Genomic DNA, 18838 nt, shown 5'->3' on the forward strand with positions numbered 1-18838 from the left:
GAAATAGCACGTATTTTTTTTGCACGGTTTCTCGAAATAACACGGATTTTTTTACACGTTTTTTTTTTGCACGGAACGCATCCCCCGTGCAAAAGAAGAATTTGGTGTATACATACAAGACATTCACAGATCTATTACTACGAACCTACTGACACTAGCAATTTTCCAGGCTGGGCTTTAAACATACCATTAGGGTTCGTCGCGGTTGCGGTAATTACCGCAACCGCGCGGTATTCACCGCACCCGCACCGCAAAATCTGCGGTGCGGTGAGACTCTTTTTCCCGCAAATGCGGTGCGGGAAAAAGCTTTTACCGCGCGGTTATACCGCAATCGCACCGCAAAAAAATAATTGATAAAGTTTTAAACTTGTATTAAAAAAAGATTAAAACTAGGACTTTAACATTTGAGAAGGACGCAGTTGGATTTATTTCCTTAGCAAAGGAATTGTTTGGGAAATCTCTCTGTCGGAACGTTCGAGTTTTACTTTTCACCCTAAAATAGAGAAACATAAAAAACATTGAATTGGAATAATTTCCATTAACTTGCTAATGATTGGAGAAGAAATCGAAGTATAATCTGCATTCGACTTATCGCTACTTGATTTTTCACATTTTGGTTATTGATGATAAACCGACTGCTATTACGAAAGAAAATTTAACCGTGTCCGAAACAATTTGACGCTATAATTTTTACGACATATTTTGGACACTAGTATTTTATACTTCTAAGTAAAACTTTACAAACTAACCATTTTAAACACATATATTGCAAGATCAAAATAGAGACAAAATTATTAGATCATTAAAAACAATAAATTTGTACTCTTAAATCCAATTTAAAAAGTGCATCACTTCTCCCGTTTCCTGTTGCAAATCGTGGAATTATGAATCGTTTTCTATATCAATTTTTCAACTGTGAATTTTGATTTATTTGCAGGAATTAGAGATGATCTAATTATGCTGGGACTTAAACACAACCCAATAAATATAACTATCTCCATCAAACCAAACGAATTTGGAGGAATTGGCAGTAAAGGAAACAAATGTATGAAAAGCGTCCAAAATAAGGTGGGGTCCAAATTAGGCTGATTATTCTATCATTCGTTTATCAACATCGTATTTCTATCTTCTTTGATTGCTGTGTAAATTCAATGTGAATTTTTCTGCAGTCAGTTTTATTGGACTCTTTTTGAAAAAGACTTTTTTTCACGTAATTCCAATCAAATTTACGATTATTTTCTACCAAATTAAGTCCTAATATTTTTCAGTTAAGAGTATTTTGTAGCTTTTTCGCTGTAAAGTTATTCGAAGTTAGTGTTGTATAGTGTAGATGCCAAATATCACATAGTTTGACTCTCGTTCACTTCAATTGAAGTTTTTTCCGTTGGCTCTTTGGGAAAATATTAGAGGAAAATACATTAAATGCTAGAACTTTCGAACTAGCCTTTAGAAAATTACAGTTCATGCATTTTCAAACCTTAGTATTTGAATGAGAATACATCTGTTTCTTGAAAAATTCACTGTATTGGAGTATACTTTCTACTATATAGAAGTACTGGCATTTCGACTTTAATTTTTTTATTGATGAAATTCCTTTAAGAATGAAAGGTGGTTTTTACTACATAAATGCGGAAAACATCCCTTTCATTTTCATATGTCAAAAACATTGAAAATATGAAAATTTAAAGAAAAAAATATGCAGCTTCATTTCTTATTACATTTTATTCTATTTTTTCAATTAACTGAAGGGTTGCAAAAATAAAAATTTTCCCATTGCTGCAGTAGAACGTGTTTCAATGTATAGTGTTTGCCTTAAAATGTACGGAATTTTGTAAGAAAATGCAAAAGTTGATTTTTTTCATAAACATTACATTCTGAGGAGTCTCTTAAAGTTAAATTTCGTGCGAATAAGAATAACATTTTGTTATATACGGTTATAACAATTTTTCAACACTATTTTTAAAAATACAAAAAAATTACTGCATTTACCGCATTACCGCGCGGTGCGGTGCGGTAAATAAAGTGCGGTTGCGGTAAGCGGTGCGGTTGCATTATTTTTTTGCGGTTGCGGTGCGGACAATCCATTTACCGCCCACATCCGCACCGCGACGAACCCTACATACCATCAATGCTTTATGAGACTAACGCTAATTCACTGCATTACCATACCAAAAACATTAATGGTACTGGTGGAGCTCTGCGACCCATAAATTTGTTTGAACTAAAAATCTTCACTTAACACACTTGTCACTTGTTTTTTTAGGCCAACATAAGGACTCGATTCACACTCACAAAAATGCGACGCAAGACAGGACACAACACTTATTTTCCTTACTAACTATAAAAAGGGTTAAAAATTTTACCTTCCTGTCGACCGGTTTCGGGCTCGATGTTGCCCATCTATGGGACGATATCCGACTTTTAATTATTTTAGCCAAAAAGTGCTATTTGACATTAATTTCTACTTTTCTCTGAAAGATTGTATTAAAATCAAGCTGAAGGTAGTTTGGCTACATTTGTTACAAAAATCGTAACTCGTTGGTACGGTGTTAGAAGAGACGATGCATTTCACTAGTTTCCGGTCATTTGGCCGGAAGCCATTTGATCGGATGCTGTTTGACCGAACACTATTTGGCCAATTGGGGTCAATTGGACGAATGGGTCCAATAGCTGAAAGTCTATTAACTGAATGATATATTTGGCCGAATGCCGTTTGGCGGAATGCCGTTTAACCGAATTCCGTTTGGCCGAACGCAATCAAGAGTTATGAAAATGTCGCTTTTTGTCTGATAAGGAAACATGCTTGTTGAGACGTTCGCAGCGCGTTGGATGAACACCCGATTACGTTTTACATAAAACGGTATAGAAATCCAATCGATAAGTTGTAGGGTATAGCGTTTCTGAAGAATTCAAATTCATCAAAAATGTTTCGCGTTTAAGACGATTTCAGTCAATTTATATCGATTACGTTTGTTTCCGAAAGCTTCATTTTGAAAAAAAAAAAAGTATTTTTTCGTTAAAATTTTCGTTTTCATCCCAAAATTGACAGAAATTATTATTCAGTTATTCAGTTATTATTGTCTAAAACTTTAAATAACAAGCCAAAGTAACCAATACATGTATATCGCCTGTTTGATTATATAGATAAAGAGTAGAGTAGAATGGGGTCAAATAGGTATGGGGATACAATAGGTATATGACATTATCTTTGCTATGTTATTGCAGAGGTCAGTCGTGTTAAGTGTATTAGATACATGGTATAGAATGTCGTTGACGACTGGCCTTTCTGCTATTACAGTGGATCAGCAGTAATAATTACGGCCTCGTTTTTTCACAGGTTGTTCTGCGAAAACGCATTGTCTTTCGTCCTCAGTACAGTACATTCAGTCTATGTAAAAAATTGTCAAGTGAGTTTTTTCTTAAGTAAAAATTTATGCTCAACACGAGTTTTGTTTAAATTTTTCGATTGCTTTGGTTTTGAGAAAAATACGGACATCAACACGAAGCAAACGCTTGGCGGGACTATAGGCCACTACTATTATGAAAATTTGGATTATTTTGACAGGAAAATGATCCGTAATTTTGTGTGAAAAACATAAAAACGAAGTCATGAGTTGTTTCCGAGCCTTTCAAAGGAGCAGACCGATTTACTTCACAGTGGTGTTCGGTGTGTTTATTCAGTGAGTGAAGGTCAGCCTTTATGCGTTGTTTGCAACCGTTCTACTGTTGCCGGTATTAAATCCAGTACATTGTTCTCGCTGGAGTAGAACAATCGACGTTACTACAGATAAGTTTTGCTAATAAGCTTTTTCATTCCCCTCGTGTGCTTTTCTTTTTTTTCTCTTCCTCCTCTCTACTGTAATCTAATAAAAAAAATACATCTATACATTCCCGTTTATACAACGCTCTGCCCGCGTGCTTAAATAGCAGAGGGCAAAATGTAATGTAATGTAATCATGGAAGTCCCTGATCCCCGTAACACGCGCATTGCTCCCCGTATAAAGCAGTACCCACAAGGTTCCTCTGGGCCATGGGTAGTATATTTTCGGACCGGAGAGAAACCGGTTAATATATTAAACCTTTCTCGGGATCTGACCGCTAACTACCCGGCCGTAACCCAGATAACACGTGTTCGGGCAAACAAGATACGTATTATAGCCAGGCCAGGCAAACGCGATTGCTTGCTGTGAGCGCTTTACGCGGGAATTTAAAGCGCACGTGCCTTGTATCCGAACAAGGCCTGAAATGCGAAGAATTGTTGGAGCACGGGATTGGCTGGACCCCTCACTTCAACAGATTAAGATCTTGGAATACAAAAAATTGTATACCGCAAACACCGAGGGAGGTAAGACTACCTACTCTTAATCAGGCTCGCTTCGAGTGACTTTCACCGGGTCCTCTCTTCCCAACTACATCCTCCTTGACAAAGTTCGCCTACCTGTTCGCCTGTTTCTACCGCGGGTCATGAGCTGCAGCAATAGCAAGCAGTAGGGCCATACAGCCACATGTTGTGGAAATAAAAAACGATGCGGCAAGTTCGAGGGAGAGCATAAGGGTGACTCTTGCGTCAAAGAAACTGAAAAGTGTATTTACTGTGGCGGCCCTTCGCATGCTCTTAAATCATGCCCTGCGTACATGCAACGCGGGGATAAAATTAAGCGCTCCCTTCAGGAACGCTCAAGGCGCTCTTAGGCAGAAATGCTAAAGATTGCTTCGCCATCTGTCCTGTCCGAAAATCCTTTTGCTGATCTGTTTAGCGTTGAGCAAGAAACTGATGATCTTCAAGAGGGAACATCTCTCGTTAACCCGGGGGAGTCCAAGAAGAGGAAAAATCTTGCCCTACCCTAGACTACCTCGTAAGGGTCCCAAGACGTCCTCCTCTGAGAGTGCGCTAACAACATCTAATAAATTCAATGGAAGGGCTGCCCTAAAGCCAAAGCAAGTTGCCCCAGGACTTGGAAATTTTAATTCTAACAAGGAGTACCCACCACTTCCAGGAACACCAGAAATCCCAAGTGTCCCCTTAATTCAAACAGACACCCAGTCCAGTAATGGACTAATAAAATTTTCTGATATCTCGGACTTAATTTTCACAGCTTTCAATGTAACTGATCCTCTTAAAAGCATTCTGATACGTTTTCTCCCTATAGTGCAAACATTTTTCAAGTAGTTGACTACTATCGCTAAATGGTTCCTCCTTGCAGCGATCATATTCGTATCGCATTCGATGGCTAAGTCATCGAACGAGGTCACCGTTCTACATTGGAAAAGCAGAAGTATCCTCCCGAAAATCGATTCCTTTAAATTTTTACTAAATAGTTTAAAATGTGATGCTTTCGCATTATGTGAAACTTGGTTAACTTCCGATATAAATCTCAACTTCCACAACTTTAATATAATTCGTCTGGATCGAGAAAACCCCTATGAAGGAGTACTTTTGGAAAGTAAAAAGTGCTATTCTTTCAATCGAATTAACCTCCCTTCGACACAAGGCATTGAAATTGTCGCTTGTTAAGTTTTAATCGAAGACCTTTGCATTGCTTCCATCTATATTCCTCTTCCTCCTAGAGCTTCGGTAGGGCACCGAACGCTTTGTAATATCACGAAATTCTTACCGGCACCGTGGCTAGTTCTGGGAGACTTTTACTCGCACGGTACGGTATGGGGTTGTCTTCATGATGATAATAGATCAACATTAATCCAATATCTTTGCGACAATTTCAACATTACCATCTTAAACACGGGAGAAATGACGTAGAATCCTACACCATCAGCACACGCAAGCGCGTTGGATTTATCTCTATGCTCGACTTCGCTACAGTTAGATTGCCCGTGGAAGATGATCCCTGATCCCCACGGTAGCGACCATTTGTCTATCATAATTGCTAACGGTTCAAGACCATCAGAAACAATCAATATCTCGTATGACCTCACACGGAACATTGATTAGAAGAGTTACGTGACCGCGATATCCGTTAATATTGAATCCACTCAAAAACTTCCTCCGGAGGAAGAGTACAAGTTTTTTGCTGGCTTGATTCTCGACAGCGCGAATCAAGCTCAGACTAAACCAGTACCCGGCGCGAATACCCAAGGACGGTCTCCCACACTGTGGTGGGACAAAGAATGCTCAGAGCTGTACGCGCAGAAGTCCACTGACTATAAGGTCTTCCGGGTTACCGCAAGCTATCAACAGTACGCTTCGTTAGAAAGGAGAATGAAGAGTCTAATGAAAGCCAAAAAACGTAGTTATTGGCGCAGGTTCGTCGACGGGTTAACGAGAGAAACAGCGATGAGCACTCTTTCGGGTACGGCTCGACGTATGCGTAACCGAAATAGTACCAACGAGAACGTGGAATATTCAAACCGCTGGATATTCGCTTTCGCCAAGAAGATCTGTCCGGACTCTGTCCCAGCACAGAAAACTTGCGTTGCTTTCTACAGAGATCCAAATGGCCTATGCTAACAAAGCGCAGATGGCATCAGCCTTCTTGGATATTAAGGGGGCTTTCAGTTTCAGCTTTCAGTTATATCCACGTTCTGTCAGAGAAGCTATCACTAATTTTAAATAACTTTTTGCTAAACCTGTTGTCTGAAAAGGACATGCACTTTTCGCATGGCGATTTATCAACATCGCGATTTAGCTACATGGGTCTTCCCCAGGGCTCATGTCTACAATTTTTAAGTGAATGACATTGACGATTGTCTTGTCAATTCATGCACTCTAAGGCAACTTGCAGACGACGGAGTGGTCTCTGTTACAGGGCCCAATGCTGCCGATTTGCAAGGACCATTGCAAGATACTTTGGATAATTTGTCTGCTTGGGCCTCTCCAGCTGAGTATCGAGTTCTCTACGGAGAAAACTGAGTTGGTTGATTTTTCTAGGAAGCGCGAGCCGGCGCAACTCCAGCTTCTATTAATGGGTGTAACGATCAATCAGGTCTTCACATTCAAATATCTCGGGGTCTGGTTCGACTCTAAAGGTTCATGGGGATATCACATTAGGTATCTGAAACAGAAATGCCAACAAATGATCAATTTTCTCCGGACAATAACTGGAACATGGTGGGGTACCCTGATCTGATCAGGTTATACAAAACAACGATATTGTCGGTGATGGAGTACGGGTGTTTCTGTTTCCGCTCCGCTGCGAACATACACTTCATCAAACTGGAGAGAATTCAGTATCGTTGCTTGCGCATTGCCTTGGGTTGCATGCACTCGACCCATACGATGAGTATCGAAGTGCTGGCGGGCGTTCTACTGCTGAAAAATCGATTATGGGAACTCTCATATCGATTGCTCATCCGATGCGACATCTTGAACCCGTTGGTGATCGAAAACTGCGAGAGGCTCGTCGAGCTTAATTCTAAAACCCGTTTTATGCCCTTGTACTTCGACTACATGGCACAGAGCATGATTCCTTCTTCATATAATCCCGACCGTGTCCCTTTCTTTGAAACTTCTGACTCAACTGTATTCTTCGACACATCCATGAAAGAAGAGACCCGTGGAATCCCAGGTCATATACGCCCTCAAGTGATCCCCAATATGTTTTATAATAAATTCCGAGAAGTCGACTACGACAAAATGTTCTACACCGACGGATCAAACCTCGATGGGTCCACTGGCTTCGGTATCTTCAATGATAATGCCACCCCTTCATTCAAGCTCAATGACCTGCTTCAGTTTACATCGCCGTATTGGCCGCTATTCACTATGCCCTTGGGATCATCGACACTTTGCCCACAGATCACTACTTCATCATTTCGGACAGCCTCAGCTCTATCGAGGCTCTTCGTGCGGTGAAGCCTAAAAAACAATTCTCGTATTTTCTGGGGAAGATACGAGAGTCTCTGTGCAAGTTATCTGAAAAATCTTACCAGATTACCTTTGTTTGGGTCCCCTATCATTGCTTTATCACGGGTAATGAAAAGGCCGACTCTTTAGCAAAGGTGGGCGCTTCAGAAGGTGACATCTACGAAAGACCAATTAGCTTCAAGGAATTTTTCAGTATTTGTCATCAGAGGACACTCGACAGTTGGCAGAATTCGTGGAGTAATAGGGAACTTGGACGATGGGTACATTCTATTGTCCCGGAAGTATCAACGAAGCCTTGGTTCAGGGGGATGGATGTGGGTCGGGATTTCATACGTGTAATTTCCCGGCTTATGTCCAACCACTACACATTGGATGCGCATTTGCGGCGTATTGGGCTTGCGGAGAGTAGTCGGTGCGCTTGTATTGAAAGTTATCACGACATCGATCACGTTGTCTGGGTATGCGCCGGGTATTGCGACGCCAGATCTCAGTTAAAGAATTCCCTTCGGACCCGAGGTAGACCACCCAATGTCCCAGTTCGGGATATGTTGGCAAATCGCGATCTCCTCTATATGTCCCTTATTTACATCTTTATAAAAACGATAAACATCCCAATTTAACCCCTCTCTCTTATTTCTCGTCTCCAGAAGCTCCCTGTTCTACCTTGAAGACCCAACCAGTGCCAGAGTGCCACAATGCGACCGCCATCGCCCTGCATAGAAGGAAACTGAAGCGAGAGTGACCCGACGGTCTGATATCTTCCTCGCGGGTCTGAAGAATACCATTCGCCAACACGGTACTCGACGCACTACCAAGGCACTGTGTACGTACTAACAAGGCACTGTGTCGCTGATCATCATATACGCCTTCTCTCCCTGTATTCTGTATTCCTAGTTTTAAGATAGCTGTAATTTTTAATCCTTATTCAAACTCTAGTCCTTCATCTTGTAAATAGAATTGTAGTCCTAGTTTTAAGATAGCTGTGAAATTTCTCATAAAAACTGGTTCCCCTTTTGCATATCAAACTAAATTTTTAGTTTTAAGATAACTGTAAAATATTTCGTAAAAAACTATTTATCCCCCTTTTGAATATCAAACTGGATTCCTTGCTTTAAAATTTTTCATAAAAAAGCATAGCCTAGCAAAAACGACCGCACTCATCATGGGTGGATGATACAGTAAAACCTTTTTATACGACAGTATAGCTCAATGCATACCTGGCCATGTCCTTAGGTTCGCAAAAGGGAAGGGAATGTTAGTGTAATACCTACTTAAGAAGATACGGGGAACCCTCGCAATCTCCGTAGGTATTACGGATGTTAGATTTTGTTAGTAGGGAAGGAAAATGGGATGTGGGTTTGGAGTGATTTTATATATTCAACAAAATGGATAATGAAAATTATTATAAATCGGATTGATCAGCACCACCGACAGACTACTTTCTCCGAGCATTCCACTTAACACAGCAATGACTTGAGATGCAGTTGACGAAGAAGGCATCGGTGAGGACCCGAGTGACGATTCTGACTGCAAATTAGTAACAAACCAATACCGATGCTGACGTTTTTACTAAACTGACTGATTTTCACTATTTTACACACACAAACAAAAATGTTTTACAGTTTTGAACGGTAAAAACGGTTCTTCAGTATAAAAAGTTCTAAACTTTCAGTACCAAGAAATATTTTTCAATCTGTTCCAGATGGCGCCAAATAATGTTCCTAAATTTAGAAATAAAATCAATAGACAATTTGTAGCAAATTTGAGAAGTGTTTACATTAGAACCCAATACTCATTTTACGAAGTTTACAAAAATAAAATATTTTCATTGTTCCCCGTCCTGTATCGTTTCACCATCGAAAATTCATCACATAAATTTACATTTCTACAAACCGAATCACAGTTCTTATACACTACCAGACAACAGTTAGGTAATATTTTAATTACTTTTTTTTGAAATGGTTAAGAACCAGAGTTGAAGTTTCTGCTCAATATGCAATCTGCACCACTGTACATACAATGATGCTGTTATGAAAACACTATTTGTTTTCCAGTGATCTCTCGGATCGTGACATATGAGCACTCTTATTCAACCAATGGTCAATCGATCGGGATATTTGTCTTATAACGAATCGTAGCTATCTCAATTTTCTCGTTGAAAATCCCATCTTCTATGGTTCACCGTCAGAGTATACCGACGTTCCACCAGACGTCTGACGAATTCGATTTCAATACATTACGGGAGCAGTGCACGTGAGTCATAAAACGCGGAATCAATCAATCCACCGTTCAAGCTGGATCAGGTTGAAATTTGAAATACGACATAATACCTCCGCTAGCTGTGTGGTCTGCTCCAACTTTCGAGAGCGTATCCATGAAATGAACATACCTTCAACCATGTCGACACATTACTCCCCATCATAATGCGATATGTTAGACCTGTCCGCTGTTGTCGCCATCATCGTAGTCGTTGCCGTCTACCGCGGCGGCAGGTCTCGATTTTCATACACCCATTTCCAGTTGACATTATGTTTCTTTTTTTTTTCCGGCATTCGAATAGAACCGAATCGAAAAGCGAACGAACGAGCGTGAGATGGTTTTCACCGGGACACAAACCTTTATCCGCTGGTAGGTACTTCCATTTCCATCGTGAAATTGACTCGAGCTGGAATAATGATAATGTTAATAAAATTAATGAAATGTAATTTTTATGAATTAGAATAATATTCTTATTTATAAAAGTCATCTCAGACTATGATCATCATTTATAAGGCGATATTTGAAGACGTCGTAACACAGCTCGTCTTGTCGCTCGGGTAGGAGATCTTGTTTGTTTGTTTATTTATCCGAACGGGGTAGATTGAGCAGAGGTGAGGCCGGGCTCGTAGATGTGAGCTCGTTTCGCCCTGGGAGAGCTTCCAAGGAGATATCTATGGGTCGGGGCAAGATGCTTAAGAAAGGAATCGACTGACGGCGGCAGTGTGGGTCGTTCAGGTTTACCCGTACCTATGCAATCGCTTTCCATACGACACGACAAGGCGCGAGAAAAACGAACGACACTATTTAGAGAAAGGATTATATATCATTAGATGACTAATTGGTGCTGGCGGTAGAAGTTCTCGCGCGAGCCTCTAATCTCCAACGGGGACAAGGAGGACTCGTGGCATCGGAGGATAGTGGTCTGCCTATCTTTTCGATTCGGAGAGGTGTTTGTGGACGATTAATTTACAAAAGCGATATTAATGGATCAGTCTGGTATAGGGGAGAATTGATTAATGGTTGTTTGATACGAATTTCTGATGCCGTTGTTCATGATCCAGCTATTAATACATAGAAAAAGTTAGTTAAGAATACATATGTACAAATCAGTTTTCACCAGTACACTTATCAGTCCTTCAGGCATTGTAATCTATACTTAAACACGACCGTGCAATAGTTGATTCACGTGCGGAGCATTTAGTATATCAAACCTGATCTAATTTTCTCTAAGTTCACGAAAGTTATAAACATTTTCTAAGATGTGTACCGATGGTGCATGATTGGAAGCCAATGGTTCAACAATAATTAAAGACGAACAACCAAAGGATTTACAAAGCACGAGCCTGTAGTTTCCATTGTAAAATAAAAATAGATTGAATTTGTTAGATGGCGGGGGACAGGCATGAGTATCATTGTCTCCAATGCCATAATCGAAAAGTGCAGGTTCGTACTGTGCCTCTGGGATGATTTTTTCACCTAAATGCTCTGTAAAACTCAATGTTTTGTTTTTTTTTTTATGATGTTGTTTGGCAACAATCTATTTAGATAACTATTCCAATATTCACTTCGGCTATTTTGGTAACGCTTTTAAAATAGATAGGGTGGGTGCTCCTATAGTTGAGGTGTACCAATAGTTGCAGTAGTGGGTTATACGCCTAACTAAGGTACCAACCATCAACAAATTTTTTTTAACGATTCATCGCACTAAAATTATGCGACAATAAAACTGTTATCCTTGAAATTTGCTCAAATAACTATGGAAAAAAATGATTTTCTTAGAATTTTGAGCTCCCTTGCACCTATAGTTGATGTAGTGTACCTATAGTTGGAAGTCCCATAAGAAAGCAATGGGATTTGCAACAATAGGAACCGAAATTAGCGATTGCACCACTATTGGTACATGTGTTCCTATAGTGGTACAAGCGGTTTTGAATACATAAATTGGTTATTAAGCCATCTTTATAGTTTTCCTATGAAGTAGAGACTGAAAGCTTTCGTTTAATGTATTAACATTGCCCATAGGTCTATTAATCGATTTTTTATCAAAAATTTTCCTTAAGCATGCGACTATTGGTACATCCACCCTATATATTTTTTTATTCAGAAGTGAACAAAATTTTTCCCAATGCAAAATTTATTTGCATGGATCATGCGGATTACATATGTTTGCCAGTTCTTTCGACAACTTCAGAAAGACTTGATGTTTGATATAACAAACTTAGCGGGTTTCCTCCCAGTGACCCATCCAAAGATTTTGTAGTGTGCTAATTAGCCGCATGCCGTGTGAAACCGACCTCTCGAAAAATCAAAGTAAATCCAAAAAAAAGCAACCGTGTGCTGCGTCATCCCTGCATTTATTTGAGTGAGTTTGTAGACAAGTGGTTCCACATGGCAGCCGCATAATTGCTCGTTGAATTAACATCTAGGTGACAGTTTGGTTATACGGTTGGCATCCCTGGCCAGGGCCTTGCCGCACCCTGATCCGGCGGCCTGCTTTCCATCGGACAAAATTTGTGGTATACGAGTGATATATTTGGTGTCGGTAGGCAAACATAAATAAAATTCCATTCGCGAGTGTTTTTTTTCATTCTCTGCTCTGGCCAAGATGTCAATTTTCCCATGAAACGACTAACAGCGATGACCAGAGATGAGCCACGAAATCGTTCACTGCTAGTTCAAACAGTTACGGCAGTTGGACAGGCAGGAGGGCGCGGAGGAAATCACGCGCACGGTAGACACAAATTGACAAAATGTTTTGACGCACCCCGTGCGAGTGAGTTAAAATATGGAACTGGGCAATTATCATAATGGTTCTGTTTCACCATCAGCGCGCTAACGCTTTCGTGGGATCCGTCATATGGGCCCGTTGGACATCGTCGTCGATGGGTCGGTCGTGGTGGTAGCGAATTGCCCTCAGGACTATTAAGTTTGTCGGTTTACTTTGGGAACAGGGTTAAACGGAGTGCTGCCGCCGGAGATGTTGATGATGATGATGGGCGAGATGCAATCAGGCCGGAGGTAATCTGGAGCCAGCTGATTCAATTCGTTTTTTTCTGAAGGCGTTTCAATTACACAATGTTTGGAACAATTTACTAGTAGTGGGGGCAGTTAAACTACATTCCGTGCAGCTTGTACAGCAAGTATCAAAGTATAGTATTCTATACTTTTGTTTCGTTTTACAATATATAATCCAATTAAAAAATTGAATTGGTTTTTGTAGCATATCGGTTTTTCCATATGACATGTCAAAAAATCTAGCTTCGGATAAATCGGTTTCGTATTTAAATTGAACTGTTTAAAATAAAAAAAAACTGATGGAAACCTCATGTGGAGTCACGTGTTTTTCGAAAAAAAAAATGCTATTTGATTTTTGCATTTCTCATACAGGAAGGTAATGGAATCATTCGGAATTTCGACTTTTCAACCGAGGCCTGGAGAGCCGAGTCTTTTGTTCCAGTCGACTCAGTTCGTCGAGATCGGAAAATGTCTGTATGTGTGTGTGTGTGTTTTTCAGCTTGGTGGTAAAGCTTTTACGCCGACCCAGCACACTAGACATCCCAGAAAAATAATGAATTTTTGAAAACTCAATCGGCCCACCCCTGATTCGATATCTAGTCCCACCAGGAGTTTTTGCACCAAATTTGAAGCAAATCGGACAAGTCTAGCTACAAGACCAACGAGTACTGATGCACAACCATGCACTGCTAGGTCCTATGGAAAACTGACTTAGACATCATTTCGCTAAACGTTTAATAACTTCTTTTAACAAAGCCGGATGCACTAGCAGTCTTCGACAAAGTTGTAGACAATTAAATTATCTTTCTTATTTTCACTTACAGTGATAATACGATGCAAACAGTGCCAGCTAGCGGCGAAAATGTGAGCTAGTGGCTTTTCTCCATGTAAATTGTCGAAAAATCTCATACAAACTTCAGGCACGTTGGTCTGGTAGCTAGACTTGTCCAATTTGCTTCAAATTTGGTGCAAAAACTCCTGGTGGGACTAGATATCGAATCAGGGGTGGGCCGATAGGGGTCATTTTTTTCCTGTCACTCTACTGTACATGTTTAGTAGTTAGACCATACTACCGATTTCGTTCATCGTGTGCCATAGTGAGGGACTTTCAACAGAAAGGCTGACTCTGAGCCCTACTCCTCTAAACTCCACCAAGGAGTCCGACATTTGCCTGGTCCCCCGGATTCCATTTGAAATGACTACTTCGGGGGGAAGGTGTGCTCATGTACTTCGCTTGATTCCAGGTCTAGCTGGTAGTGTTAGTTCGCTGGTCTCATAACCGCCATATCAGTCCTGCACGGCACGATAGTCTACATGCGCTTTTCTCTGCGTTGACCTTTTGGATGCCGTGATTGATCCAGCGATTCTGATTGGAGGATGATTCAATGGTGCCCCGACGACCCTATACTGGTGGTTTATCGCGTTCGGTGCTATTTGGCATAGTCCCAGACGGTGGAGCTAGCCTACCTCAGCGGAGAGTTCCCCGAAGAAAGAATGTCTCCCGCAACCGTCGACGTAAGCGTTATTCTTGCTTTGATGCACTCTGTCCAGCGATTCCAGGTGGCGTATTGCGTCCGGTTCATTGGTGCCCAGACGATTCAAGCCAGCGACTTGCTACGCTGTCATTTCCATTCCGACGAAGTTATGTTTTAAAGTTGTTTGCTCCTTTTTGCTCTTTAACGAGTTTTTTAAGGTGAAAGTTACCCCAAAAATATCGCAAAATTTTGAATATATTTTTAAATTCAACAGATAGAAAGTAACTAATTTCAGAAAAAATATGTGTTTCGATACCGCAAACAACTTTGTGGAAGATTCCAAGAAGGTAGGAGAATATCTTAAAAAGTGATCATGAAAAAACTCATTTTAAGGGGTCTGCCATATAAAATGTTCCATAACTTACAAAATTTTAAAGCTAGATATATGGTGTCTTGAGCAATTTCTTTTGCAGTAACATTAGCTACAACTTTGCCGAAGACACAAAGTCTCCGTCTTAATTTGTTCAGAAAATAAATTTCATATATCATTTTAGGCGAATTAATCACTAAACGATATATTTCTGGAGATGCGCAATCATAAGGGCAACAACTTCTCCGAACAAACTATACTTCTAAAGTTAACGGTTTGGACGCTATTAATTTTGAGCACGAAAACGACGTTTTAAAACACTGTGCGTTGCGAGTACTTGTGCTTCCTCTAGTAATTTGCCGATCACTAGGAGCCACACGTCGTCCGCAAAACCAACAATCATCACGCCCCTGGGGAAACTCAGTAGCAGCACTCCGTTGTACATAGCACTCCAAAGAGTTGGACCGAGTTTGGAACTCTGTGGAACGTCCGCTGTTACGGTTACACTTCTTTTTTCCCGGCATTAGTTTCGTAGATCAGTTGCCGCTTCTGGGAGTAGCCCCTCAGAATCCTACAGATGTGTTCGGGAACTCTCAGTCTGTGCAGCGAATCGGCGATTGCAGTCCAACTAGCGCTGTTGAATGCGTTTTTTACGTCCAACGTCCCAAGTAACAATTTAAGTTTTATAGCATACTACAAGTGCAATCTAAGTTTTAAGAGAGACTGCAAGCGTACCATAAAACCTCAATTGTTACTAGAGTAACCACTCCGCAGTAACGGTTTCCTCTTCTCTTTTGTTTCAACGCAACCTCCATAGTTTCCACAACTGTTCGTATGGCATCCAGGCTGAGATTACTCTTTCAAGCACCTTTCCAACTGTATCCAACAGGCATATCGGCCTGCATGCTAAAGGATCTCTAGGGGGCTTGCCTGGCTTCGGCAACAGCACTAACTTATGTCGCTTCTAAATGTCTTGTAAGCTACCATCGTCGATGCACTTTTGCAACGCGGTCCTCAACATATACAGGTTCGTCAGGAATGCTGTTTTCAGAGCCTCGTTGGGGATACCGTCTAGTCCCGGTGCCTTTTATATTCTCAAGGCTTTTTCCACCACTATCAGCTCCTCGTTGGTTACTCGAGCTTCTTCTTCGTAGTCATACTGAGTCCCGTACGGCATGTGCGGCCATGCTGTCGGTTCATGCTGGAGAAATAGCGCTTCTACGATGACTCTCATACTTTCCGGGCACTTATCCGGTGGTGCCGGTCCTCTTATTTTCGTCTTGGCAACTCTGTAAGCGTCGCTCCACGGATTTGAATTGGCGTTGTGGTAGAGCTCCCCTAGGCAGGCTTTCTGTGAAACGATCGGTGCATAGAAGCTGAAGGAGAAGACTTCAATATTTTTAACGATTACGAAGCCTTCATCCGCACGACAAGCCACTTCCTGAAATAAATATCTCCCCATACTCCAAATCGCCGCTGATTTTGCGTTATCTGCTATCTAGTTTCCATCGCCGGGTATGGCTCCGAAATGATAGCTACATCGCATTTAGACTTCGATACAGGTTGCCGCAGCAAGTGTTGTGCTATATCGCAGTGGTTAAGGTTGATTTGCGTTACCTTAGTTGCAGTCTCCTGTTTGAAGGCCAGAAATCGTGGGCACTCCCCTCCTGCTTTTGCTGCTGTATGTATGTATGTATGTTTTTTTATAGTAAGGTTAAAAAAGCTTCAAAAGCCTGGCCTGTAGTGTATTGGTACTGTGTGTGACTCACGACTCACGTTCGTGCCTAACCACTAAAAACATTCCTTACTTTTTACGCCCTTCTTCCCCACGGAACTACGTCGTCGTATTACTTCGTGGGGGGAGGGGGGTTCGTTGTGCTTTCGTCGCACCTCTTTCTTCTGCTCTATCTCAGAGCCTCGCTTGGTTCATGGAGTGGCTCGACCTATGAGCTATGATTTAACTCTCTCTTGCTTGTTGTCTCCATCTATCTACGTCGCCGTTTAGCTCTCGTCCTCGTGATCGGTTTAGGTGCTAATTCATTGAACCATTTAGCTCGTGTTTCCGTGAGTCATTCAGCTCCGACCTTATCACGATCTACTTGGATAGTGATGAACTCACACTCCTCCGACCGATAGTTCTCTGACGGAGGAATTTCCCCCGACACCGATACCCGCTTCCTTGAGCTATTTAGCTCCCAGCTTTATCGAGATGAACTCGGATATTATCCTACTCCGACTGAGAGTTCCCCGGCAACGGAATTTCTCTCTGTACAGGTGTTTGTGTTGTGAGCCAATTAGCTCCCCTTTTCGTCACGATTCTGTCGGGTAGTCCACGGCGGCGAATCTCCCCTACCGTGAATTCCCCGGCGGTAGATTGCTCCCGACCCGATGTACCTTTCTGTGAGTCATTTAGCTCCCCGCTTCGTCGACTCGGTCTAGTCCCCGGAGGTGGAGCTAGCCTACTCAACGGGCCAGCCAGTAGGTGCTGAGGTCCATCCAGCGATTCCGGGTGGAGCGTAGCTTCCGGTTCACTGGCGCCCCGACGACCCAATAGCTAGATTCGACATGGTCTACTCGGTCTAATCCCCGACGGTGGATCTAGCCTACTCACGAGCTACCCGGTAGGGTGTCGAGGTCGGCGATTCCGGTGAAGCCTGACGTCCGGTTCGATGGCGCCCCGACGACCCTAACCTAGTGCTGTATCGCGTACTACTCAACTGGTCCCCGGCGATGGATCTAGTCTACACCGTCGGAGAATTCCCCGGCGGCGGAAATTCTTTCGAAACCCGATTTGTGGTTTCCCGGCGGCGTTCTAGCCAGTAGCACCTAGTCCCTTCTCCACTTCCTATGTAGCTCGGAGAGTATACTCGTAACCAAGGATGCAAAATGCCTACCTTTTCCACGGCTGTAATTTTTCTGCCTACATTCTCATTTCTCTCTCGATGCTGCTGTCATTCGCTAGTGCAGGACGCCTAGCACTGTACGGCTGCCTGTGTGTAAAGCAGTAACATGACAGAAAACTACTGTCCCCAGTACAGCCACCAGACGCGAGCGGTACAGCTTCGCTTTCCTTATTTTACATTTTTTAATATTTTCAATCTTTTTGATATTTTTATTCAAAAATGACTACAATTAATGCGGCTCATTTACGCCACGGCCGGCATCAACGCTTTCGTGTGCGGGACTCTCCCTTTGACTATGCAGAGAAAAATGTACAAAGCGAGAGAACAAACTTTACTACGCCACACTCTCACCGAGCAGTCGGAGTACAGCAGCAAAACAAAAATGTATTCTACTGCTGTACGGCAAAATGTACTCGGTTTGACTACTGTTCTGGCAAGAGCTGTAGTGATGCGTCACTGTAGCGGGCTGTACGGCTTGTGCAAATGTAAATATATCGAAAAAAATGTAGTTTATCGGTACCGTTGGCATCCCTGCTCGTAACCACTTTATTTACACCGTGCCAGATACGCTCGTCGCGGCACATCTCTTCGACGATATTGTTCACTGTCACACCAGGCATACCCCTTCGGACTTCCTCGAATCTAGGGCATTCGAAGAATTCCTGTGTCTCTTGCGCGTTCACACACTCTGGGCAGAGGGGTGAAGAAGCGTGTCCAAACCGATGCAGGTACTTCCGGAAGCATCCGTGCCCTGACAAAATCTGCGTCAAATGGAATTTCACCTCTTCATGTTTTCTATGTACCCAAGCAGACACATTTGGGATGAGTCGATGGGTCCACCTTCCTTTCTCCGCGTTGTCCCACTCTTGCTGCCACTTAGCCAACGAGTCCACTCGGACCAGTCTCCTTGCATTACGTTCATTTCTCCGCTGGTAGCATTCCACGTCCTCAGCTAGAGTGATGCAGATGGGAATCATCCCGGCGAAACGTGCTT

Source organism: Topomyia yanbarensis, chromosome 3 (assembly GCF_030247195.1).
Source record: "Topomyia yanbarensis strain Yona2022 chromosome 3, ASM3024719v1, whole genome shotgun sequence".
Classification (NCBI taxonomy): domain Eukaryota; kingdom Metazoa; phylum Arthropoda; class Insecta; order Diptera; family Culicidae; genus Topomyia; species Topomyia yanbarensis.